The sequence below is a fragment of the Lontra canadensis genome, unplaced genomic scaffold (assembly GCF_010015895.1).
Source record: "Lontra canadensis isolate GAN:19392208 unplaced genomic scaffold, GSC_riverotter_1.0 scaffold8, whole genome shotgun sequence".
Classification (NCBI taxonomy): Eukaryota; Metazoa; Chordata; class Mammalia; order Carnivora; family Mustelidae; genus Lontra; species Lontra canadensis.
The window spans coordinates 33,049,872-33,076,895 of NW_022631002.1; positions in this window are offsets into that span (position 1 = coordinate 33,049,872).

Consider the following 27,024-nt stretch of genomic DNA (forward strand, 5'->3'; position numbering starts at 1 on the left):
GGACTCTTTCAGTGAGATGTGATTATAAAAAGGGAATATATTGGCTCAAGCATTGAAAAGATGTGGACTAGATGTTGCTTTAGGCATGGCTGGATCCAGGGGGCTCTGTCTCTGCTTAAATTTATTCTTCACATGAGCTCTCCCTAGGGGACAGCTGTTGAGGGCAAGGTGGCCCCTGGGTGCCTCAGATTCATCCCTTTAATTGTTTTAACATTCTATTTACCCCGTCCAGCCACCCACTTTTCTTCCTTCCTTCCTTCCTTCCTTTTTTTGGTTTCGTTTGTTTTGTTTTGTATTGCTTTTTAGGTAAGCCATGCATAGTCCTTGGGAAATGTGCACTATTCCAAGTGCCTGGAAACCCCTTTCTCCTTCCTTCCATAGCTGTGTCCTCATTTGCTGACCTCCTACAAGACTCTGCTTGACTCTCCCTTCCCACGGAGGCTGAACCTGACCACTTGATTTAGAATCATAATCTGTGTCCCCAACCTTCGAGTTCTTCTTACTCTGCTCCCCAACCTTAGCAATCCCTGCCTTCTAATTGACTCTACATAGTATTTATTTGTCTCTACTGCCCTATAGCCCACATAGAATGTGTTTTTCTCACTGATGTCTCTCAAGAACCTAGTTGAGTCCTGTCACATAGAACTTGCTCAATTTGTTGGATGGCTGCACGAAGCAGAAAGAAACTAATTCGGCGTCCAGACATTAGAAATACAGCAATGAACAAAACAAACAAACAAAAACCCCCTCTGTCCCTTTGGATCTCACTTTCTGGTGTGGAAGGCAGATAATACATGAGATTTTTAAGAAGTACTAAATATATGGAGTTTCAGGTGGTAATAAGTGCCAGGCAGGCAAACACAGCACATACCTACAGTCAAGACAATTCCCAGTGCCTGTTGTATGATGAGAACATAACAAGGATGGAAATGATTCTAGCTCCTTCTGCTGTTTCAATGTTACTCTTTTTGAAACTGAGAGAAGACAAGCACACGGCTAATGACAGTACTAAAGCTTCTCCCAGACTTACTTACGGGTTGTGCTTGCTTTTATTTTCTTTTCCCTTCTTGATTTGGGAGCCGGCATGGGCAGCCCCCCGCCAGCCCACGTTCCCCTGGCATTTTCCACTCACATGATATAAGTGAAGAAATATGCAGACTGGCTAGGAGCTGGTGGTGTTTGGAAACCCCTCTTGGAGCCCGCTGCGTGGAGCAGAAGCAGCCCAAACCAATAAACCGGTATTGACTTGCATTGGCATGAATGTCTTTTTGTATCGACACCAGCATTTTATCAAAACTTGCCTGGGGGGATCATCCATCTTCATATTGACTTAAAACAGAAGATATTGCAGGGTGGGTGTTCTAGCCACACAGCACAGACCTCTGAATACAAATATAGATGTAAAATCAATATTCCATCGTCCGATCATGATCTAGCTTTCAATGTTTTGCGAAAGAACCTCAAGATGAATATTGAAGCACAGTCATGATTTTGAAATGCAAATTTTTTTCCATTTTAATAAAAGCTGGGGGGGGCTCCCATTGGCTATTGTGTGTGGACAGCAGTAAAAGATGCCCCCTCACCATAGGAGGGATATGGGGGGAAGAATTTGTAGACCAGAAGCCTGCCTCAGGGCTGCTGTTTGCTTGAGATTTAGTTGTGGATGCATCCAGAACCCGTTCATTCATCCACACCGGGGCCCACATGCAGATCTCTTTGACCCCTCTATCGCTTCTGTGTATCCTTCTGCTAACTTCCCTGCACTTTTGCCTCCAGTGGTCAGCAGGTGCCACTCTTGGGTTCCTACAACCATTTAAACCATAAGAGCTGAGAGCTGGGAGGAGGCGTGGTGTTTATATCCCCCTGAGATGGCCCTTAGCTAGGGACTGAGGAGTGGGATTAAGGAACCAGGTGGTGGGTATTAGGGAGGGCACGGATTGCATGGAGCACTGGGTGTGGTGCAAAAACAAGAAATACTGTTATGCTGAAAAGAAATAAAAAATTAAAAAAAAAAAAAAAAGGCCAGCCCCTTGCTGCAGGTGGGACAATTTAGGAGGAGTGGCTTATACTCCGGAGTATACTCCAGTATATACTCCAGTATACTCCGGAGTATAAGCCCCCCCCAGAGGGGGATCAGGAGGAAGTTGCCCCCAGGGGGTTTTGGTTAAGTTTGCCTCTGTGCTTGGCTTTCCCCATCTTGCCTCCTTTTGCTTCCTTTTACTGATCCACCCTGGGAGCGTTTCCATAACACAGCACTTTCCCATGAAGCCTTCCTTGTCTGCAGGTCTGCTTCTGGGAAATCTGACATAGGACATACCGTTCATTCCATAAGCATTTGTTGAGCATCTACTACATATCAGGCACCACGGTGGGAGTTAGAGGCAAAGCAGTGAGGTCCACGTCTCTGTCAATTTTGGTGCTTTCGATGGGCTATAAAAAAAAGGGATGTTAAATAGTAACTTATGATCTCTTCTGAATGGGAAGTCTGAGGGCTCCAGGACTGATTGAAACAGCAGCTCACTGGTGTCATTTGGGCCCATGTTCATGCATCTCAGCTCAGCTGGTGTGGGGCTGGCTTCACCCTCAGCATGTAGCTGAGGGAGCATGTAGCCGCAGCAGCTCTAGCGATCACATCTGGAAATGACCACATCCAGAGGTAACCATCTCTTTTTGTGGCTTTCTTTTAAAGCAAGGACACTTTCCATACAAGTTCCAGCCTCCCTACAGGAATTACCTGGCCTGAAATGAGTCATATACTCCTTCTTAACCCATCAATCTCAAGAGGGTGGAATTATCCTTGGGCCAATCCAGTCCACCCTGGGATGTGGGTATTGGGGTGGGTGGTTGAGAAAGCCTTAGGAGACTAAGGCCCAGGAGATATTTGAGGGGGTGACAACTGAAAACAATTGGGATTCTGTTAAGAAGGAGGAAGGTGGGTTGAAGCCAAGTGGGGAATTGCCCACTGCTTCCTCCATCACGTTGCTCTCCTGGTTTCCTTCCTGGCACTGTCCTCTGGCTACCATCCAACATTCTCTCATCTGCGTATGTGACTTTTTAGTACATGTGGTTTTTAGTACATGGTGACTCTCTGAGGACAGAAACCTGTCTGTTCTGCTCACCACTGTGTCCCTATGAATAGCACAATGCCATACATGTAATTAAACTCAATAAATACTTGATAAATAGGGGAATGGTCATAGGGAAGGAGATGAACAAATGGATGGGTGAACAGGTGCAGACTTATGAGAAGACAAGAAAGGAAGGCTGGGATGCAGTTTCTGTCTCCTCACGTGGACAGTGTCCTGTGACAGTGGCAGGGGCGAGGGGACGTCCCCTTGGCTATGGAGCCCAAGGATGAAGCAGGAGGGACTTCCTTCCTGAAGCAGCAGCTTTGGGTGAGAAAGACCATGGCTCTGACAGTGACCTGTGGTGTGACTTTAGGTGTTGCCCCCTGTGGGTCTCCCTTCTTCCTCAGGAGATATAGGGGGGATATGAACACTTTGCTGAGCCCTTATGTGGAACTTACGCTGCACTCAGGAAAAAGAGGAAAGCATTTCTGAGGATCCAGGGTGGGGCTCAGGGCTGAGGTGTGAAGGGTCAGTGACCGGGGGTAGATATGGGGGACAAAGCATTGCAGGCAGACAACAAAGCAGGTAGAATGGCTCTGAGGTGGGGCCGGGCTTGTTTAAGGGAAAGAAGGTTGGTATAGCCTGAACTCGGGGTGGGGTGGGGTGGGGAGCACGGTGTGAGGGGTGGCCGTAAGGTCAGTGGGGGCTGGTCAGGAAGGGTGGCACAGGCCACAGCATGGACCACAGCCCTCATTCCGGGGTCATTGGACATCACCGATGAGGTTCACCTGTCGAGTGCAGGAGACAAGAACGGAGGGTAGATGGCCATCTAGGACTAGGTGAGGGGTTGCTGCAGTTTCCCAGTGAGAGTGGAGGTGGCTGGAGCTGGTACATGAATGACAGTGGCAAAGCACAGAAAGGGGCTGGTCCTGGAAGTGCTTGAGAGGGAGGTCTGGAGCCGAGAGTCTGAAATCCTGTCCTGGTAGGGACTTCAAGCACACGTTTTTTCACCTGCTTGTTTAACAGCATAAAGCAGCTTCTTCCCACCTGGGAGGATAAAATCCAGGGGTTTCAGAGGGAAGCTTTCTTCCACCCCGTGTCAGGGAATGAAGGTGAGAATCAAGCATAATGCAGTAAAGAAATACTGTGTAATCAATCATGCTAGCTTCAATTAAATGCAGGGTCCAAACACATTGCCTAGCATTCTTCTATTCCAAACAGAGGCCAAGGTGGAAAAATAGCATATCCAGAGTATCTCTGTCTGAAGCTGGAGTACAGGAGCCTCATTACTTTTGGTGGATAGGTAGGTTGGTAGGGAAAAAAATAAGGGAAGTGTTGAGGGGCCTAAGTTCTGGAAAACCTAATACTCTGGCCAAAATGTCATGGACAGTGTGTGGGACTTGGAGTTGGGAGGCTTGCCATGGGATCCCAGTCATGTTACTTGTTAGCTGTGGGACCCGGGGTGGGTCACTTGGCTTCTCTGATTCTTCAATTCCTCATCTATAAGGCCAGGATGATAACGATTGCTTCAGAAAGTGTGCTATGAAATGAAATAATGATGAAAGTGCTTTGTCAGCTACAAACCACTCAAATGTCAGGGATTATCAAGAAAGTATTTTTAAGCAAAAAATTTTAGAAAGGCCAAATTGGGTAATATTATTGAATTAGTGTTAATTTTGGGGGTGTTGGGTAGGTGAATGTCTTTATCCTTGGGAGATGCATGCTGAAGTGAAAAAGTGAAATGTCAAGACATCTAGAACATTCAAATGGTTCAGCAAAACCCAAAATTGTACGGCTCAGTGAATTATCTACTATATATCTATACACAGTTGACCTCTGAACAACTCAGAGGTTAGGGCCAACCCCCAGCAGTTGAAAATCCACATATAACTTTTGACTCCCCCCAAAGCTGAACTATTCATAGCTTACTGTTGACTGGAAGCATTACTGATGACATAAACTGTCGGTCAACACATATTTTGTATATGTTATACTGTGTTCTTACAATAAAGTAAGCTAGAGAGGATGTCATTAAGAAAATTATAAGGAAGAGAAAATACATTTATAGTACTGTACTGCATTTATTGAAAAAAAATCTGCATATAAGTAGGCTCGTGAAATTCAAACCCACATTGTTCAAGGGTCAATTGCCTCTCTGTGTCTCTATATTGAGAGATATAAAGAAAATGTGACAAACTATTAACCACTGGGGAATCAAACTGAAGGATATAAGTGTTTTATTAAATTAACTTTTCAGTAGATTTGGAAACTTTCAAAATAAAAAGCAGAAGGAAAAGATCCATGCCAAGTGGACTGTAGATCTAAGTAGAGAAGGTAAATCAGTACCTCATAAGGTAACAAGACGCATTATCTTCCTGACCTGTTCCTTTAGTAAGGAAAGACAGACCCTGCCAGACTGTGGTCTGGCAGGTTCGGAGCAGAGGGAATAAATACCTCAACTTCTCTCCTGCTCCCTCCCAACTTCCCCTGGACTTCCCCTGGGTTGAATTCCATTAAAACCCAAAGGACAAATCCTGGTGGTGAAATCTGTAGGTATCAGCCTCCAAAAGCATGGAGTAAGGAGCAGGGCAGAAAAGGGCAGAGGGTGAATCCAAAGGGACAACTGGAGAATAACCAGTACCTCCTTTTGCAGGGACTGGCAGGCAGAAGCCAAAATGCCAGATATTACCTTTCCTCAATCGTCCTTAAAACTGAGTAATAGGAAGGTGATACCTGCCCAACCCTATACTTACAGATTCTGTGCCTGGATCTGGAAAATATTTTGCTTTTTGACTGGAGAGGGATGAGTGAGGAAAAGCCAATCCCTCCCTCCCTGATTTTGGATATTATTGGGTGAGGACATGATGCTAGAAGCCATGCGACCACCATGATGGACGGAAGGCCAAGAGGATGGCAGAGAAGCCCTTTATAATTCTGCACCTAGGTTCAACATGTGCGTGTTTGGGGGTGAGGGCAGTTTCCACATCAATAGGTAGTCCTCCAACACCAGCTGGTGTCCTACAAGTATTCAACTCAGTTCTCACACTGTCTACTTGGAGATAGCATCTGATCCCACAGGTTGGGAGCTCGGTCCCCCAGACTGCCCCTCCCCCAGCCCGGCTTCAGATGCCAATTGCATGTCCACATTGTCACTTGTGCTTCTGATCAACCGGCTACAGATGAGAGGTTCTAAAGATGCTCTCCTTGGGTTCAATTCATTAGAGCAGCTCACAGAACTCAGAGGAACATTTTACCTATTAGATTACTGGTTTGTTATAAAAGGATGAAACTCAGGAACAGCCAGATAGGAGAGATGCACCAGGCAAGGTCCTGAAAAAGGGCGAGGAGCTTGCATGCTTTCTCTGAGTGTTGCCCTCTCCCTAAATCTCGCCAAATGATTACATCATTGACCATTGGTGATTGGACTCAACCTCCAGTCCCTATCCCCTCCCTAGAGCTTGGGGGTGGGATTGAAAGTTCCAACCCTTTGATCACATGGTTGGTTCTTCTGGTAACCAGCCCCCATCCTTAAGGTGGGATCCAAAAGTTGCCTGATTAACATAACAAAATCACCTTTAGCTCTCCTCAGCTAGGAAGTTCCAAGAGTTTTAGGAGGTCTGGGCCAGGAGTGAGGAACAAAGACTAAATATGTTTCTTACTGTCAATCACAGTATCACACCCTTACTGAGTCCTGAAATTTTGAGCAACTAAGTCAAATCTAGATCACCTGGTACCTGACTTCTTGTGTGCGGAGAAGTCTCCCATTGTAAGGGCCCCTTTGGTTGGGTATCTTGTCTCTTGCTGCAGAGATCACCCACGCTGTTGTTCAGGTCAGAGTGGCCTCCTTGTCCCACTTTCCTTAGTTGAATCCTCCTCCAGACTTCCTAGACTTCCCACGTTGATCACAAGAAACAGAAAACAATGAAAATAAGGAACAGCGTGGTAAGGAAGAAAAAGGTAATGGGAGGAAATCTATTGAATCAGAGGAGGGAATGCAGAAATATGCTCTATGGTTTCTCAAGAGAAATACACCCAGCCAGGAGGTGATGCTTTGCTGGGGCAGCAGCAGGTAGTCAGTATCCTGCCCAGATCCCCCTGGATCCCTTTATCGCCTATGCACCCATCTCTCAGCTTCTGTAGCCTATGCTGCTACCAGCTTCCACTTGTGACTTTCAGGAGATGCTCCTTAGGCCTTGGAGCTACATTTCTCCTACAGCAAGCCCACCAAGACTTGGTGGCCTTTAGCCAACGCGTAGCCCCTGTGGGAGTACACAGACCTCATACTCTTCGGGCCCAAGGCTGGGCAAACCCCAAGGTCCCCTCTTGAGACCATGTTGCATCTGGACTGTCACCTCCACTGCACCCTTGTTTGGCTTCTTCCCCCTCCGGATCTTCTCCCCAACTCTGATTTGTCCTGGGAACATGCAGGAGGTGTGAAATCACATGGTGTCTCTACACCCCAGAGCCCTGGCGGCACTGGCCTGTGTTTCTCAGGCTGCCTTGGATCTCTGCATAAACCTCTTAAAAGACCCGCCTGCTCTCCTTCAAAGTAGAGCTTACCAGGCCCACTGTCACTCTGCTTCTGATTCTCTCTCAAGTATTCACTTCATCTGCAAGTGGCTTTTCTCACCACAGTGTCATTAGCCGAAGGAGGGATCTAAACGACAGGCATCTATCTGAAAGCGATGTCTGTCTTGCCCATTGCAGTTTCTGCAAGGCAAGATGTCAGGAAGTCACAGAAGGAAGAGAACAATCACCCCACCATCGATGTGTTCAGTTTTCCCCACCACAGTGTCTCCCTTGATGATGAGTCTTTGCCCTCTGCCAAGCGCTGGGTATGCCGAGACCTTGAGCTCAGTGGATTGTGCCACCAATAATAATTCCCTGGTTACTCTGGTCACTAATCTGGGATGGCATCAGTGGTTCCCAGTCCTTCCTGCATGTTCAGGTCCCTTGGGAACTTTTATAAGGTATGCCTAGACCCAGCATCCCCGACTCCCAGCAATCTGGGCAGGGGGCTCAGGTGTCAGGATTTTTCAAGCACCTTAGGTGACCCCAGTATACAGCTAGCCTTGAGACCCGTTGCTTCCCCCAGGGAGCCACCTGCCTGGGCTGGCCTTCTTGGTCACCTTCATTTCTGGAGAGGCTGCTAGGTCCTCCTTGCTTCCGTCCTTTTCCTCCCCCAGGTCACCTCTCTATTTTGTAAAGTATCACTTTCTTTAAATATTCAAATATATAGCTTCTCTGAAATTGTGAGCCTTTCTCAAGATCACCCACTGTTGGTAACTGTAAAATCCAAGGGGACAGGGTGGCAGTGCAGATATCTGGAGGTTTGGCAGCCGCTCTTCCTAGCCTCAGAGGTGTTCGTCTGAGTTTATACGGAGGCTGGACACTTCGGTCTTCCCTGTGAGGAGCAGAGAGCGTGGTAAAGCAAGGGAGGCCCAAGGGTGAGGACAAGACGCAGACTTTCTTACAACATGCTAACCGACTTTTGTGAAGTGCCCATCAGATTGCAAACACTGCTTTTTAACATCTCACCTTTTATCACTAGACAAAAGATAGGAACATTTTACCAATATTTTACTTAGAAGTGCCACTCTGAACAACAGTTTAGCTCTTATGAAATCATTCTCACTTTCTTGTTCTTTTTCACCCAAGTCAAGGGTGGGAGGAAGCAAAGCTTGATCTTCAGCTGAATAACCTAAACCACAATTAATTACCCAGAAAGATCTGCCTTTTTCCCAGTCTAAACACTTCAATGCCCACCAGCAAAGGCCCTGGCAGGCTGAGGAAGAGAGTTTCAGTTCACCTTCACCACCGCACTTAGGGAAGTTCTGACCTTTTAAAATAATTTCAGAGGACATGTTAATTCTTTCCCTTTGCCGGTGACCGTGTGGATTCTCCTATTTTCCTTTCTCTCATGTCTGCCAGTTAGGAAAGACACTATATTTTAATTAAAATTCTTTATTTGCCCAAGGATACAATAACTCCTGGCTTATATAGAAAGATAAAATCATTTGTTGGACCCACATAGGAAAAATAATTATTTAATGCATGATACTTGTCACTTTTTGATCAGTTTTTTGGGGGTGGGAGTGGGTAATAAATAAATGAAACATTTATCTACTGTGTAACCAGGTCATTTGGCTTCTGGGTTCCTAAAAACATTTCTTTTTGAGTTATAGTTATGCACCAAATAGAAATATCATTATTTTTCCGTGCACGCCCATCTGCTGTCATGGTTCTTGACCCACTATCTGTGGTTTGCTATTTTTTCTTTTCTTTTCTTTCTTTCTTTTTTTTTTTTTTTGTAGTTTGCTCTTTATACGTCCATCCTTTTACTAGACCAGTGGATCTCAACTCTGTATGTGCATGAGCAGCATACAGAGTTGAGATCCACTGGTCTAGTAAGACCCTGGGCCAGAGATTTTGAACCAACTGGCCTGCTAGGGGGTCCAGATGTAGGTATATACAAGGGACCCCCAGGTGATTGTACTGTGTGTGAGGGTTTTCAAACCATGGTTGTTGACCATCAGCTCTTATACTATTTAGCCTGTAAAAAATGATTCAATATGTTGAGAAGAAATACTAAGTTACTTAAAAAGGTATAGTTAGAGATCCTAGACAAATGAACCAAATAGCACAAATATCCACGTTAGCTAATTATTTTCATTTGCACAGCCCTGCTCAGAATATGCACCCATTTCTTCTTTGTGGATTTCAGGCAAAATTTAATCAAATTAAATTAAATAATTTATTTAAAGATTTTATTTATTTATTTGAGAGAGAATGAGTGAGAGAGAGCATGAGAGAGGAGAAGGTCAGAGGGAGAAGCAGACTCCCCAAGGAGCTGGGAGCCCGATGCGGGACTCGATCCCGGAAGTCCAGGACACGACCTGAGCTGAAGGCAGCCGCTCAACCAACTGAGCCACCCATGCACCCCGTCAGGCAAAATTTTAAATAGCGACCTGAATAAAAAAGCAGAAACCAAACTGTCCTTTTTTACCTTTACTTTGGCTGATTAGCTGACTGACTGGTTGACTCACCCATTAACCCAGTCATTCCATCCCTCGTCTTGGGCGTTTGAGCCTCTTCTTTGCACCAGGCGCTGTTGTAGGCGCCGGAACACAGCAGTGAACTCAGGTGATGAGTGTCTGATCTCATGGTGTATATACGCAAATGTGGGAGCTACGCGAGAAACAAGCAGAGAGCGGGCAGTTCAGGTAATAGTAAGGGCCATGATGACAACAAAGCAAGAGGACCTAATAAGTAGCAAGGGACCAAGAAATGACTTCAGTCTGCTAGTCAGGGTGGGCTTCTCTGAGGAGATGACCTGGAGGCAGAGGTCTGAGTCTGAGGACAGAATGTACTGGGCAGAGAGACAGCTAAGAGCTATCAGTGTGAGCAACAGAAAGGTCAGGGTCGAGAACTTAGCAAAGGAGAGAGGACTGGTATGCAATGTGGGATGGGAGCCTGGTCACTGAGGGCTTTGTGGGCCATGATGAGGACTTCAAGATATCTGCACTTAAAATGCTAACTAAAGCCATCAGTTTCACTTTAACAGAACAGCTACCACAGAAGTGGGTAGTAGGGAGACGACTGATAGTTTTCCAGCTCTGGAGAAGCGGTTCCATTGGGTCAAGCCAACAGAAAGAATTAAAAGGATTCTTGTATTCTTGAGAGTTACAAAAGAAGTTGAGGTGTGGGACCAATTCATATGAATGAAATAGTCCTGCCGTTGCCCCAGAGCCACATGGCTTGTCTTCTTTTCTCTTCATTTAAACCTCTGTTCACATGTCACTTCCCCAAAGAGGACTGCCCTCACTACCATCCGTTGCTCTCAATGCCGTTCTCTTGTTCTAGTGATCTTCATGGGTCTTACCACTACCAGATATCACATAGCTGTATGACATATCTATATCTACGTATTATTATTTTTTAAAGATTTTGTTTATTATTTAAAAGAGAGAGAGAGAGAGAGATCACAAGTAGGCAGAGAGGCAGGCAGAGCAGTGGGGGGAAGCAGGCTCCCTGCTGAGCAGAGAGCCTGATGTGGGGCTCGATCCCAGGACCCTGAGACCATGACCCAAGCTGAAGGCAGGGGCTTAACCTACTGAGCCACCCAGGTGCCCCTATATCTATGTATTATGTATTATTCACAATTCTCCCTCCCCACCCACCTATCCACCTATAAGCCCCTGAGGTCAAAGACCTCTTTACTTTTTCTGCTGTATTCCCAACACTCAGCACAACCCCTGACACACAGCATGTGCTCAACAAACACTTGTTGAATGAATTTGTTGGAATAAATGCTGTTGGCTTTTGCTGCATTTATGTGGGCACGAGGCACTCAGCAGCACCCCAGTGTTCCTGGGCTTCTCCTTCCCAAGCACATGCATGTCCTTTCTAATCTTTCTGCCTTAATCACTTTAAATGTACTGACAAGCACAATTGACCAATTAATAGCACTTATGCTCTTGTTACATCATTTGTAATCCATGATGCTCCTTCTATTTGTAATGGCCTTTCAATTTTTCATGATTCAAAATGGAGGACATACATAATGAATACAAATAGCAAATTGATTAAATGTAATGCATATTCTACTGCTTGCTGGGTTTATGCCTGTTATTAATGACAGAAATCCAGCAAATTCTCATGAAAACACCAATGACATACAACCTTTAATGCAAGATGTTGGAGCACTAGGGGTCCTAAATTTTCCTAATTACTGGAAGCAGCAGACACTAATTTCCCAGACGGCAACCTCTGTAAATAAGAACATCAGCACAGCTGCTTTGTCCAAGTTCTTTTTGCTGAGCACAAAACCCATCATGCAACCCATTTTTACTTCACCAGACTATTTGTTTTGTGTTTCAAAAAAAAAAAAAAAAGATACACTTGAGAGATTGCCTTATGAGCAAAGCATAAAGGAAGCCACTTGTGCAAAATCAAATTTATTATCTACTCAGGGATTGCATATATTCTGGAATGCTAATATACTGTGATACAGATTTCACAGAGCTTCAGCTGGTGTGCTGAGAATTAAAGCATCACAAAGGTGATAAAGCAAAACAGGAAAGAAGATAGGGATAAGACTAAAATGAAGAATATGGTAAAGGAGATGATTTTAAGAGATCCACCTGGCTAAATGTGCAATCTTGGTCTCCGATTGCCAAAAGATGAGTTTGCGTGCAGTAAGAGACCATGTGAACCGGCCCGTATTCCCCATCAGCTAGAGAACCTTATAGGAAGCAGGTGTTTTCTTTACACAATGGTGTGTATGGTGGCTGGTTTAGCTAGGTTGGTACTAGAATAACAGCAAAGTACTCATTTGATAGGTCTGTAAAGAGAGTGGATAAAATGGATAGGAGCATTTTCTGAGGCCCACTCATGCTTAGAAACCAGCATTCACAGCATGCTGGATGCTAGAAGAGAGTCTGCTGCTCCTAAAATCTTCTAACCCCAAGAAAAATTGGCTGTCCTGCAGACAGAAGGTTAAGTAAGCAAATGAGTGGCTATGGTCCTTGCCTACTTCCCAACAGTCTAAACTCTGACAGGTCTGCATCCATGATAAGCTGTGCCTTGAGTGGGTAGAATTTCAAACCCAGGAGAAGCAATGGTCTGTTAACTGTGCCCTGCCAATACAGGGCCCAGAGTAGTTTTGGCAAAACCTAATCCAGGCTTAGCAGATGGCCTTCTGCCTTTATGATGTATATACCATCTTAGAAGAGACCCAGAGCCAAGGATCAGAGAGTCAAGTGGTTTCTGGGGTGGTGCAGGGAGCTCAGGGAAATGATGGGAGACATGAGACAGGGAAGGAGGCTAGGGAATGGGAGCAATGGGAAGTCAGACACTCCAATGGGTGACTCGGAGGGAAACCCTGGAAAACTGTGCAACATATATGCCTCAGAATTCCCTCAGCCAAAGTGCGAGGGAGCTGGGGTAGTTATACCCATACACCTGGCAGTTTTTGGTTAAGGATTCCCTCAAGGAGAGATACCAACTTTCAGGCTTCCATGCTTAAAGACAAATGGGTTTTAATAGCCTAGGGGTGGACTGTCTGACAAAGATACAGGGACTGTTAGTGTAGTTCCCAAAGAGACTGCTTCAAAAGTCATCCCAAGGATTCTCTCTGGTATATACAAAATCCACACCCACCCCAAAGTTCTGAAGGCTTCACCATTACTCATGGTGGAAATGTCTGGTTAATCTGCACCGTCCATTAAGTACACTGTTGAATGGGACTTGAAAGGGGGATGAAATTAACAGACTCTCCTTGCTGAACTTTCCACTCTATAGAGATGGCAAGACAGATTTCTTAGTGATATTTAAGAAATACACATCCTTCCTCCCCCATTGTCATATGTCTGTGTGAGAGAATAAAGAATTCACAACCAGTTCTAAAAAAACCAGACTTGGAAGACAGATACACACACAGACATAGAGTAAGAGATAGTGCCAAGGGAGAGCAAGTTAGACAAGAATGAGGATTTCCTAATTTGAAAAAAAAAAAAAAAAAAACAACCCACAAAATAATTTTTGGCACCTTTAGACATTTTCCCCAGCTGAAGGCTGACATTTACATATCCGTGCCAGACCATTCTGTCATATGGGATCTGGTTGTCAGACAGGGCCTCATTTCATACTGGAATTTATCCTTTAAAGTCAGAGGGTGTCTCAACATCTCCACTTCTTTTGATATCTTAGCTGTGAAAATCCTTTCTTCATATGTATTAATAAAATCGTATTAATTAGCATTTATTTAGTGCTTATTATTTATGAATTGTTTTGCACATATTCATGCATTTAACACTCATTACAAATGTATGGCTAGCTATAATTTCCCCCATTTCATAGAGAAAGAATCTGAGGCCCAGAGAGTGTAAGTGACGAGCCTGAGATCACTCAACAAGTGGAGATGGGACTTGAAACTAGATCATCTGCCTCCAGAACCCACATCTCTGCATTATCTTTCTTCCATGTACCCTGATTATCAAAGTAAATCAAATGTTTTTACAAACATAAATCTTGTTCTAATTGCTTACATTCTAACAATATGACGATTTGACATTTAACTCCATGGTAAGTACAATACCCTCCCAGGAGGGCCATCCTAGAACAGAGCCCATCCAAGGAGGAGAGAGACTTAAACTTCCCAAGGGCAGCATTTGGTTTCTCCGCCAGCATGCCCAGGTCACCGTACTAGCAAAACCTTTCCAGTTTTGTCTCACACCTTAAAACACCTGACCCCTAGATCTGTGGGCACTCACTAGGGGATTCTGGAAATCAGTTCTGTTTGCCTCTCTTGGCTCCCACATGAGACTACTGAATTACTGGACTCCAGATTGAGTAAGAGTGTGAAACATGCAAATAGCACTGCTTTCTTTTTAGCTTTTATCGGCATTTACTAAATAAAAGAAGGGTGTGTGTGATTATCAGTGGAACCACTGCTTAGAAAGCCCTTGAGCCATTACTTAGATTCACATTTACTATCATGTGAGTCTGAGTCTAAGAAGGCATCGACCTCCCCCCCGCCCATCTCCCCCACCCCAGTAAGGCTTATCAACACGGAAGCATAGAGGCCTCTTGTTCTTCTAAACATCAATTTAGGAGAAGATGAGGAGAAGCTCACGCCTGACAATGTTAAAAGCTTATGGTTTGCTTTTCCATAGTGTTTCGATTACAGGGTAAGTGTGTAGATGGCATAAGCATGTATACACATAAATGCTATTTGCTAAATTCAAAGGAAAGATGGTTTTCTCGCTTCAAACACTTGGGGATTTATAAAAGATAATGTTTTAAGAGCCAGCAAAATCCACTACTACACACACATAAAAGATACCCTCTTATTTCTCCAAATATTTAGAGAACTCATCTACAGAAGGATCACAGTAGGAGCTACCCATGTTTGATTGGATAAAACGGTAAAAATCCACCCAAGGAACAGTTCACATATACAGGTGCATGTGGTTGGTGTGTGTGTGTGTGTGTGTGTGTTCACACACATATATAAGAGAGTAATTTTAAACAAAAGCATTCAAGAATTTCATCATTCTGCCTTGACTTGTTCTTTCCACATGTTCATGTTCAATTATACCAGCAACTTCAGAAGTGTCAGGCCCATATCCACCAGGAGAGTTTGTTTAGAAACCATGACATCACAATGTGGCTTTATTTAATCTACACTTTATCCCACCCTCATAGTAAGAACTCGTGATTGCACAGGGCTGCTGTGTGATGAAGTAAGTGTAGCCTGCCTATCTGCCTAACTGAGGTTCTCTTGTCAGACACCCACAGAGCTTCTGCCATCTAAACACTGAGAACAGTGACTGCCCCAGGGAGGCCGGCAGACAGAGGTACGTGCACTGTGGGTTTGAGATGGGCTTTTGACAGCTGTCAAGTCTCCTGTTGCTGGATGGGACTGGACTGCATTGAAATTAATTCTAATTAGGAAATTTTTATTTTAGGCATATCCTTGTTTTTGTGGAGTTTTCCTTGTGGGTCTCCCTTGCCTCAAATACCAAGCTAGAAATAGATATAAGGATATGCATTGTGCACAGAAGTCCCCAAAGAGGGCATCAGATAGACTGAGATGACAGAATAAAAATATAAATCAATATAAATTTCAAAAAGCTATTAGCTGAGTTGTATTTACAAAATAAAGTCAATCACTTATTGCTGATTAAGCATTTTTTAAACAACTTTTTAATAATCTGGACAATGATATGCTAGGACAATCATGGCCAGGACAGATGATGTTAAATAATAAAACAATATAAAATATTATTAAATTAAGTACATACCAAAAATTCTATCATTATATAAAATACAGAATATAAATAAATAGCAAATTAATATAGTAGATAAATAAGCTTAAAAATGGAAAAGGGATAGTAAATCAAAAGTATGTCTCTAAAAGACAATTATCATATGATCTCCCTGATGAGGAAGTTGAGAAGCAATGTGGGGGGCTTGGGGGGTAGGAAGGGAATAAATGAAACAAAATGGGATCAGGAGTCAGAGAAACCATAAAAAACTCTTAATCTCACAAAACAAACTGAGGGTTGCCGGGGGTAGGGGGGTTGGGAGAGAGTGGTTGGGTTATGGACATTGGGGAAGGTATGTGCTATGGTGAGTGCTGGGAAGTGTGTAAACCTGGCGATTCACAGACCTGTACCCCTGGGGCTAATAATATATTATATGTTAATAAAAAAAGTATGTCTCTAACAACCTGAAATAATGCTGCAAGCCTTAGATACCTATGAAATCAGAATACTATGATTTCATAGATACTATGAAATCAGAAATCAGAAAATAAGGATGTTAAATTAGGAAGGAACTCAGTGTGAATGGAAAACATATTTGTAGTGTTAAAGCATGCCAGGTAATAGCCACAAAACAGGTGAAGGTAGATCAGACCTTAAGATGAGAAATCCTTGGCATCATCTTGGTGCGGGGGAGGGGACAGTTCAGAGGCAGAATTTCAGGTAGAGCTGAGGAAAACTGAAGGTTTGACTAAAGGAAAGGTGAAGGTCAAGGAAAAAGTCTGGTTAAACATGACCCAGTGAGACAGGAATCATTGCTGAATAAAAGATCTATAAAAGGAAATTAGGAAAGATTCCTTTACCTTCAATATTCAACTGATTTCCAAAAAGGCAGCCTATTAAAGTATATTAAGTATATTAATATATATTATATATATTAAGTATATTAAGGTATATTTTGACAAAACAGACAGTGGAGATTTTACTTCTTGGGAAAGGCAGAAGAATGAGACAAAATGCTAAAAGATGGAGTAAAGTTTTATTCTTATTTTATTCTATTTCACTTCGTTTTATCTTATTTTTGTTTACTTATGCTTACCTAGTACTTACCATGTATCAGGCACCATTTAAGGCATTTTGTAAGCAATAACCATTTAATCTTTATAACAACTGAGAATGTGCTATTATTAGCCCATTTTACGCAAGGCACACTGAGGCTTGGAAAGGTCAAGTGACTTGCCCAAGTTCAGACAGCTAGTAAAAGTGAGGCCAGACACAAGCAATCAGGCTCCACAGTTACTTGAGACCACTATGCTATGCTGACTTTAAAAGCCAAGGAATTAATAAGTGACATATTTAGATTATCTCACTCAATTTTCTCTGCTTCTGAATCTTTGAAAGATTTCATAAATATATCATACAGTTCCACACTCTTTAAAAAGGAAAAAAAATGAGGAAATTTGATCTTAAAATATATCCATTTGTCTTTATCACTACACATTGAACCTTAAGGATTCTTTAAAATATTAAATTTGTATTACACAAAAATAAAACAAGGAAGTAGATCGGTTGGAAAGATATATTTTTCTGTTATTCCACAATAATTTTCACACAGAGATCTGATAAGAAAACGACCAGGATTAATGGCCAGGCATAAAATTCTCCCAAGTGTTGAGGACACAGCATTTTAAAGAAGTGTTTGCTGCCACAAAGGCAGAAGCAGGTGCTAATGTTAACATCTCCTGAAAAGCTGTAGTCTAAAAAAATACTGTCCTGTGTTTCCCTACAAACTGCATTTCCCTACAAGATCTTAACTAAAATTACACTTACCTTTAGTCTTAACTACTTATTTTTTGCAACCTTACCAGTAATGACATTATTTACTCACTTATTCAACAAATATTTATAGAACTCCCATTTAGCCCTAAGATAATCCCAAAATGAATGAGACACTGTTTCTTCTCCTTAAGAAGTCCATTTAGAGATTATGAATTTGAATAAATAATTACAAGGCCATAAGCTTGTGTTAATAGAGGTTCTGATACTATAAACATCAGCATCCTCTTAAAAAGGTGCTTTTTGTGCTTCTGTTTCAATATGGTGGATTGAGTACATGCATTGTTTCCTCTCTTGACTGAAACCCCACTAAAGTGAGAGTAAGTACCAGATTTTTACTTCTAGCCAAAATGTAATAACAAGGACTTAATTTACCCTCCTACCTAAGACAAACCAGGAGAATGGACAAAAATGTAGGAAACAACAGGATGCAAGACACTGGATGTTAGCCAATAAAAAAACTAGTGATCCTTGAGAATAGGGAAACAAATGAGGTGACCCTGTGGTTTCCCAAGCTTACTGCCTGGAGGGAGGTTCCAGGTGAACCCAGGTGGAGGGAATGGAATCCTGGAGTTGAGTGGATACAGATGTGTGTAAGAAATTGACTTTGGCAGCTAGAGCTTACAGAGGAGTACCAGAGAGAGATCTGCATAGAGAGAGAACTCCAAAGATCTGAACATGGTTCTTCTTGAGTATTTGGCTGAGGAAGTAAAAGTGTGTGCCTGGGAAGACACTACCCAAGGCCAGGGGAAAACCTATACAAAAGATAGAGAACAATGCCCATTGCTTACACAGGCCTGGGAATAGTGCCTATTACCAACCACTGAAGTTGGAAAACTTCAAGATTCACAGCACCCTGTGTACATACACAGAACAGTTTGCCTTAATTGTGGGGAATAATTACGCCCAAACCAAAGACTTCTTTGATCTCACCTAACACATCTTGAAACATTTTTTAAATTTGTTTGAGACAGAGAGGGAGAGAAGGAGTGTGAGTGGGGGGAGGAGCAAAGGGAAAGGGACAAGCAGACTCCAGGCCGAGCATGGAGCCTGATGAGGGGCTTGATCCAATGACCTGAGCCAGAAGCAAGAGTTGGATGCTTAACCAACTGAGCTACTCAGGTGCCCTTTACCTAATTAAAGCAAATTACAAGATCTAAGATAAAAACTACACTGGATAGGATTATTGGTAGATTAGAGACTGCAGAAGAAAATACTAGTGAATCTGAAGACATGGCAATAGAAAGCATTCAGAACAAAAGATCAGGAGAAAGAGAATTTTATAAGATGAGCAGAGCATCTGTGAGCTGTGGGATAACATTAAGCCACTGAATACATGGGAATTTGGAGTCCTGAAATACAGGAAAGAAAGGGCAGGAGAGAAAAAAATGTTGAGGAACTAATGGCTAAAAATTTTTTCCAAATTTGATAAAGACAATACAACCACAGTTCCACAAAGTTTAGTGAGTTCTGAGTACAAGAAACATGAAGAAAGAGACAGCTAGGTATATCCTAACCAACTTGCTTAAAACCAGTGATGGGAAGAAAATCTTGAAAGCACCTTCGGATAAACAGACACATTATACAGAGAGAATCAAAGGTTAAGGATTACTATGGCTTTCTAGGTAGAAATGATGCATGTGAGAAGACAGTGAAATCACATTCTTAAAGTACTAAAAGGAAAAAGAAACTGTCAACCTAAGAATTCTATATTTAGTGAACCTATCCTTTTTAAATTAAAGGGAAAGTAGAGACTGAATTGGTTGAGTGTCTGACTGCAGGTGAGTGGCGGGGGGGGGGGGGCGTCCAACAGCACAGGTGTAGTCCCTTAAGTTAGAGTATCGAGAAGGGGGTGTGGCCACCCACATCTTTCCCTGCAGAGATCTCTACAGCACCCATGCTGTGACAGCTACAGCTGACTGGCACATGGAAACAGAGCTAACTCCAAGAAGATGTTCAGTAGCTTTATGCCTGCCCAGAGTAGTAATCTGTGGAAAGCCTCTGGCTGTTAAGAAGACAAGTGCTTTAATTGAGTACCTTACAGAATTCTTAAATTCAGAAATATTTTATTTTGAAAGAAATGAAATAAATGTCACCAAAACCAATGCCACTATGGCCAACAGCACCAAATCAGGGAGTCCCAAAGCCAGGGATTTAATAAGCAAAATGGCAATTATACTAGATTGGCATACTTCACATCCTTATACATAAAAATTTACATTTTTAAGATCCCACTCTTCATCATGGAAAGGTATTTCAAGAGCTGGCTCCCAAAAGATGTTCAGACTTTCTTTTTTCAAGTGAGTTTCATGATCAAATAACATCAACCATAGATACCATCAGGTGTGTTTAGTATGTATGTATCAGGGTCTATTCAAAGGCTTCACATGATTTAATCCACATAATAACTCTATGAGATAGATCCTATTATTTTTTAATAGATTTCATTTATTTATTTGAGAGAGAGAGAGTATGTGCATCAACAGGTGGGCGAGGGAGAAGGAGAAGCAGAGCTCCTGCTGACCAGGCTGCCTGATGCAGGGCTCTATGCCAGGACCCAGAGATCACAACCTGAGCAGAAGGCAGGTTAACTGACTGAGCTACCCTGGCACCCTGATTCTATTATTGTTTTATTTTTATTTTTTTTATTATTATTTTCTACATGGGGAAACTGAGACACAGACTGATTAAGCCACTTGCCCAAAGGTTACATAATTTTTAAGTGACAGGGTCAGGGTTTGAACCCAGACAGTGTGACTCCAGAATCCACGGGTTCAACTACTATGTTATGTAGTATATATAAGCACTATAAATAAATACATACTTTATACACACACATATTCTTTAACTACAATGTATACTGCTTGACTCAGGTTTTTAAAAATAGTCTTTATTGTTTTTTATTAATTTTAGTTTCAGGGAAAAATTGAACTAAAGTACAGAGTTCCCATGCACCCTCCCACTCCTCACCTATTAACATCTTACATTACTGAGGTACAGTTGTTACAAATGATAAGTCATCACTGATATATTATTAACTAAAGTCCATAGTTTACAGTAGAGTTCACTCTTTGTGTTGTACATTCTATGGATTTTGACAAAGGTATAATGACATTGTCCATCATTCAGTACCATACAGAATTTAGTTACACTGCCCTAAATATCCTCTGTGCTCTCCCTACTCATCCCTCCATCCCAACCAGCACTCCTCCATCCCCATCCCAGCAAAGACCCATCTTTTTACTGCCCTCTAGCTTTGCCTTTTCCAGAACGTCATATAGTTGGAATTATATAGCATGTAGCCTTTTCAGTTGGCTTTTTTTCACTTAGCAGTGTATTTCAGACTCCTTTGTGTCTTTCTGTTGCTTGATAACTCATTTCTTTTTATTGCTGAATAATATTCCATTGTTGAAAGTACTACAGTTCGTTCATCTATTCACTGCTGAAGAATTAGAGAAAGGAGATTCCACATCAAAGAATATCATTTTGGATGAAGAATGTCATTGTATAATGATAAAATGTTTAATTCATCAAGAGCATATAATAATCACAAACCATAAATGTCTATGCACCTAATAACAGAGCTTCAAAATACAAGAGACAAAACTAGTATAATTGTAAGAAGAAACAGACTAACCATAAATGTAGTCAGAAATTTCAGTACTCTGGTCTCAATGATATATAGAACAAGTAGACAGAAAATCAATAAGGAAATAGAAGATCTAAATAACTTTATCAAACAACTTATTTACTGACATTTATGGAACAATTTCACACAACAGCAGAATACACATTCTTTTCATGAGCATATGGACATTTACAACAATAGGCCATATTGTGGGCTATAAAAAAAGTCTCAGTAAATTAAAAAAGATTCTAGTCACACAAAGCATATTCTATGATCATAATGGGATTAAATAAAAAAAAAAAAAACAAGCAACAGAATAGTCCCTGAAAAATCCTTAAATATTTGGAAACAAAATAACATACTTTTGAATATCTCATGGGTCAAAGAGGAATTGGAATTTAGAAAGTATTTTTAACTGAATGAAAATTAAAATAACATGGGATTTGGAGGATACCACTAAAGCAGTATGGAGGGGGAAATTTATAGTACCAGCTACCTATATTAGAAAAGAAGAAAAGTCAGCTTTCCCTGTAAAAAGCTTAAAAAGCAAGAGCAAATTAAACTTAACTATGTAGAAGGAAGGAAATAATAAACACAGGAAGATAAGACAATGACATAGAAAAAAGAATAACAACAGAAAAAAGTCAATGAAACCAAAAGCTGGTTCTTTGAAAAGATCAATAAAAATGAAAAGCCTGTAGTCAGTCTTATCAAGAAAAAAAGAAAAAGAAGACGGAATTGCAGATAATAGGACCAAGAGAAGTGACATCACTATACATTCTACAGAGAATAAAGAGATAATAAAGGGAATATTGTGGAGACCTTTATGCCAACAAATTTGATAACTTAGATGAGATGGACAAATTCTTTGAAAGACACAAATTATTACTAAAACTCACTCAGGAAGAAACAGATAACCTAATAAATAGCCCTATATCTACCAAAGAAATTTGTAATTAGAAAATAATCTTCCATATATACTATGGAATATTATGCTTCCATCAGAAAGGATGAATACCCAACTTTTGTATCAGCATGGACGGGACTGGAAGAGATTATGCTGAGTGAAATAAGTCAAGCAGAGAGAGTCAATTATCATATTTGCTTATTTGTGTGGCATAAGGAATAACATGGAGGACATGGGGAGATGGAGAGGAGGAGGGAGTTGGGGGAAACTGGAGGAGAAGACAAACCATGAGAGACTGTGGAGAACTAACTGAGGGTGTTGGAGGGGAGCGGGGCGGGAGGTTGGGTGAGCCTGGTGGTGGGTATTAAGGAGGGCACGTATTGCTTGGAGCACTGGGTGTGGTGTATAAACAATGAATTCTGGAATGCTGAAAAGAAATTTAAATAAATTAATTAAAAAAAATAATCTTCCATGAAGAAAACTCCAGACCAGATGACTTCACTGATGAATCATATCAAATATTAAGGAAGAAATAATACCAAGTCTACACGACTCTTCTAGAAAATTGGAATAGAGGAGATATTTTCCAATTTATTGTATGAGCTCAGTATTGCCCTTATACCAAAACTAGACAAGGACATTGCCAGCAAAGGAAACAGACCAATATCCCTCATGAACCTATAAAATTTCAGTATATCAAATCCAACAACACATAGAGAGACAAAGAAAGTTTTTTATCCCAGAAACACAAAGTTAGCTTAACATTTAAAAATCAATCAGTGTCATTCATTGTATTAATAAGCTGTAAAAAAAAACTACATGGTCATCTTAATAGACGCAGAAAAGGCTTTGATAAAATCTAACATACATTCCTTTTTTTATTTATTAAGTTTTAATTTTTATTCCAGTATAGTTAATATACAATGTTACATTAATTTCAGGTGTACAATACAGTGATTCAGCAATTCCTTACATGGCCCAGTGCTCATCACAAGTGTACTCCTTAATCTCCATCACCTATTTAACTCACAGGCCACTCCCCACCCCTCTGGTAATCATCAGTTTATTCTCTATAGTTAAGAAACTCTTCCTTGCTTTGTCTGTCTCTTCTTTTCCCTTCGCTCATTTGTTTTGTTTCTTAAATTTCACATATGAGTGAAGTCATATGGTATTTGTCTTCCCCTGACTGACTGACTTTGCTTAGCTTTATACCCTCTAGCTCCATCTATGCTGAAGCAAATGACAAGATTTCATTTTTAATGGCTGAATAATATTCCATTACAGATATACACCACATCTTCTCTATCCATTCATCAGATGATGGATAGTAGGACTGCTTCCATGTCTTCTTATTGTACATAATGCTGCTATAAACATAGGGCGAAGGAATCCTTTTGAATTAGTGTTTTTGTATTTTTTCAGGTAAATACCCAGTAGTGGGATTACTGAATGGTAGGCTGGTTCTATTTTTAACTTTTTTTAAAAAAAGATTTTACTATTTATTTGCAAGCAAGAGAGAATGAGTAGGGGATTGGGGTAGAGGGAGATGGAGAAGAAACTCCCTGCTGAGCAGGGAGCCCAAGGTGGGGCCCCATCTCAGGACCCTGGGATAAACATCCTGAACTGAATACAGATGCTTAACCAGCTGAACCAGCCAGGTGCCCCTATTTTTAACTTTTTGAGGAGCCTCACTGTGTTCCGGAGTGGCTGTACCAGTTTGCATTCCCACCAGCAGTGCAAGAGGGTTCCTTTCTCTCCAAATCCTCGCCAACACTTGTTTATGTTGTTGATTTTAGCCATTCTGATAGATGTGATGTGATTCCTCCTTGTAGTTTTGATTTGCATTTCCCTGATGGTGAGTGTTGTTGTGCACCTTTTCCTGTATCTATTGGCCATCTGTATGTCTTCTTTGGAGAAATGTGTTTATGTGTTCTGTCCATTTTCAATTGAATTGTTTTTTGGGTGTTGAGTTGTATAAGTTTTTTATATATTTCAACGTACCTTCCTGATAAGAGTTCTCAAAAAGGTAGGAATTAAAAGGGAACACCTCTAATATGAAAAAGGGTATCTACCGAAAACATATGCTAGTATCATACTTAATGGTAACAGACTTAATGTTTCCCCACAAGATCAGAAACAAGACAAAGATGTCCACCTCTACCACTTCTATTCAATAGTGTCCTTGGGTTTCTAAGTCAATGGATGAAGGAAAAGAAATAAAAGGCCTGACTGGAAAGGAAGCAGTAAAATTGTCTTTATTTACAGATGACAGGATTGTCTATGTAGAAAATTCAAAAGAATGTACAAAAATGCTACTATATGGTTTTCACTTATTTGTGGAACATAAGGAATAACATGGAGGATACTAGGAGAAGGGAAAAATGAAGGGAGAGAAATTGGAGTGGGAGATGAACCATGAGAGACTATGGACTCGGGGAAATAAATGGAGGGTTTTAGAAGGGAAGGGCGGTGGAGGGATGGGTGAGCCTGGTGATGGGTATTATGGAGGGCACAGATTGCATGGAGCACTGGGTGTTATACGCAAACCATGAATCATAGACCACTACACGAAAAACTAGTGATGTACTGTAGGGTGACTAACATAACACAATTTAAAAAATGCTACTATAACTAATATGTGCGTTTAACAAGGTTGCAAGATGTGGTATCATTATGTAATTTCCATTATATTTACATATGGTAAAATGAATACTTGGAAATTAAAATGTAAAAAGATACTGTTGCTAAAAACATCAAAAAATATGAAATACTAAGAAATTACTGGGCATAACTGAACCGATATCATTCTGAAAGTCGGGAATACTTGGGCATAAATCATGTATACATCATTACAAAATTTCAGAACCATAAAAATAAAGGATCCTGAAAGTTTTCACAGGGACTAAACAGATCGCCTGTAAAGGATTGAGAATCAGATTGGCGTTAGACTTCTCAACAGCCAAAACATAATGAAGCAAGAGGAGAAGGGGAGGGTGATGTTATTAATTACATTCTCATCCAACACAGCAAGAAGTAGCTAGACATTGTTTAAAGGTGGCAAAAGACCAAACAAAAGTAGGAGCATATTCTATAGAAATGTGGAGCTTACCACCAGAGGGCCTACAAATAGAATGGGCTAAAATTGGCTGCCTCTGGGAGTAAGACTGGACGGGGAGGAAAATGGGGTAGGAAATAAATACAACGGATACATGATGACATCTGAACCCAAAGCAAGGTAAGTAGACTCTAACGTCACATGGATGCACTTTTCAAAGTATGGCCAGGACATCCTCTGTCACTGCCGGTTTCCAGTTGTTTTCTTCTTAAAATAAGCATCAATTCCACTGAATACATTTCCCCATCCTTCCTACTCCCCCTCCCCCCACCTTCCGCTCCCTGTGAAAAACAGCACTTGCTGGGTGTGACTCTGATGGAACTCTTCTTACATGTGAGGCTCACTGGTCTAGGACCAAGCAAAACCCAGCAGAGTAATGACCTCACACTCACAAAACCATGCAGGCTCCCAAAGGGCTGTACAGTCAATCAATTCAACTGAAGGTGATGTATTCAATCAATGGCACTTTAAGGGGAGATAGGACAAAGCAGGTGTTTTGGAAGAACAGGCAACCTGGCCTCAGAATTATTAGGAAAACAACTAGGGACATATCCTGCACTCTCTCTTAGACTAAGCAGACTCTACTCCACTGGGATACTCCAATCCATTGGCCATACCACTATCTTCCTGAATGTGGGATAGCGGTGATTCCCGACATGATTTGGGGCAGCACAGCATCAGACCTCATTTCAATCCTCTCTCCATTCTATTTACACGAAAGAGAAAATCTTAGTTTGGTACTATTATGTATTTAACAACTTTTTCTCTTTGTAATAGTTGCTAAATCTCCCCCTTTGTAAAATTTTTATTTATTTATTTTTACTTTCTTTTTAAAAATATTTTTAAATTAACACATAATGTATTATTTGTTTCAGGGGTACAGGTCTGTGAATCATCAGTCTTACACAATTTACAGCACTCACCATAGCACATACCCATACCCTCCCCAATGTCCATAAACCAGCCACCCTATTATTTATTTATTTTAAAAAAGATTTTATTTATTTGAGAGAGAGAGCCGAGTTGGGGGGGGGGAGGGTCAAAGGGAGAGGGAGAAGCAGATTCCCTGTTGAGCAGGGAGACTGATGATGACACGGGGCTTCAACCCAGGACTCTGGGATCATGACCTGAGCCAAGGGCAGATGCTTAACTGACTGAGCCACCCAGGCACCCCTCCCACGCTTTTTAAATAAAGAGTTTTATCTACTTATCTATTTATTTGTTTGAGAGAGAGAGAGAGAGAGAGAGCGCGCGCGCGCATGAGCAGGGGGAGGGGCAGAAGGAGAGGGAGAATCTTCCTGCAGACTTCCGACTGAGTGGAGCCAGGCTCAATCTCACAATCCTGAGATCATGACCTGAGCGGAAATCACAGAGTTGGACTGAGCCGCCCAGGCACCCCAGCTAAATCTCCCCTTTTAACAAGAGCTCGTGGGCCACAGGTGCAGAGTATTTCCCTTGTACATAATTACTGTGTTTGTGTTTATTTTCACGGTTATGATCTATTTTATATATGACAAGTAAAACAACTGTGGTAATGATAAAGGCTAAATTTATCCTTTTCAATAAATTTATTTACAATCACAGAATAGGTGATTTAAGAAGAGTATTAAGTAAATAACAGCACAGGAGGAAAGTTGTTATGGCAATATTTGTAAAGGTGGTTTCCAAATCACTGAAGTTTTGGAAACAGCAGTCTAACCAAA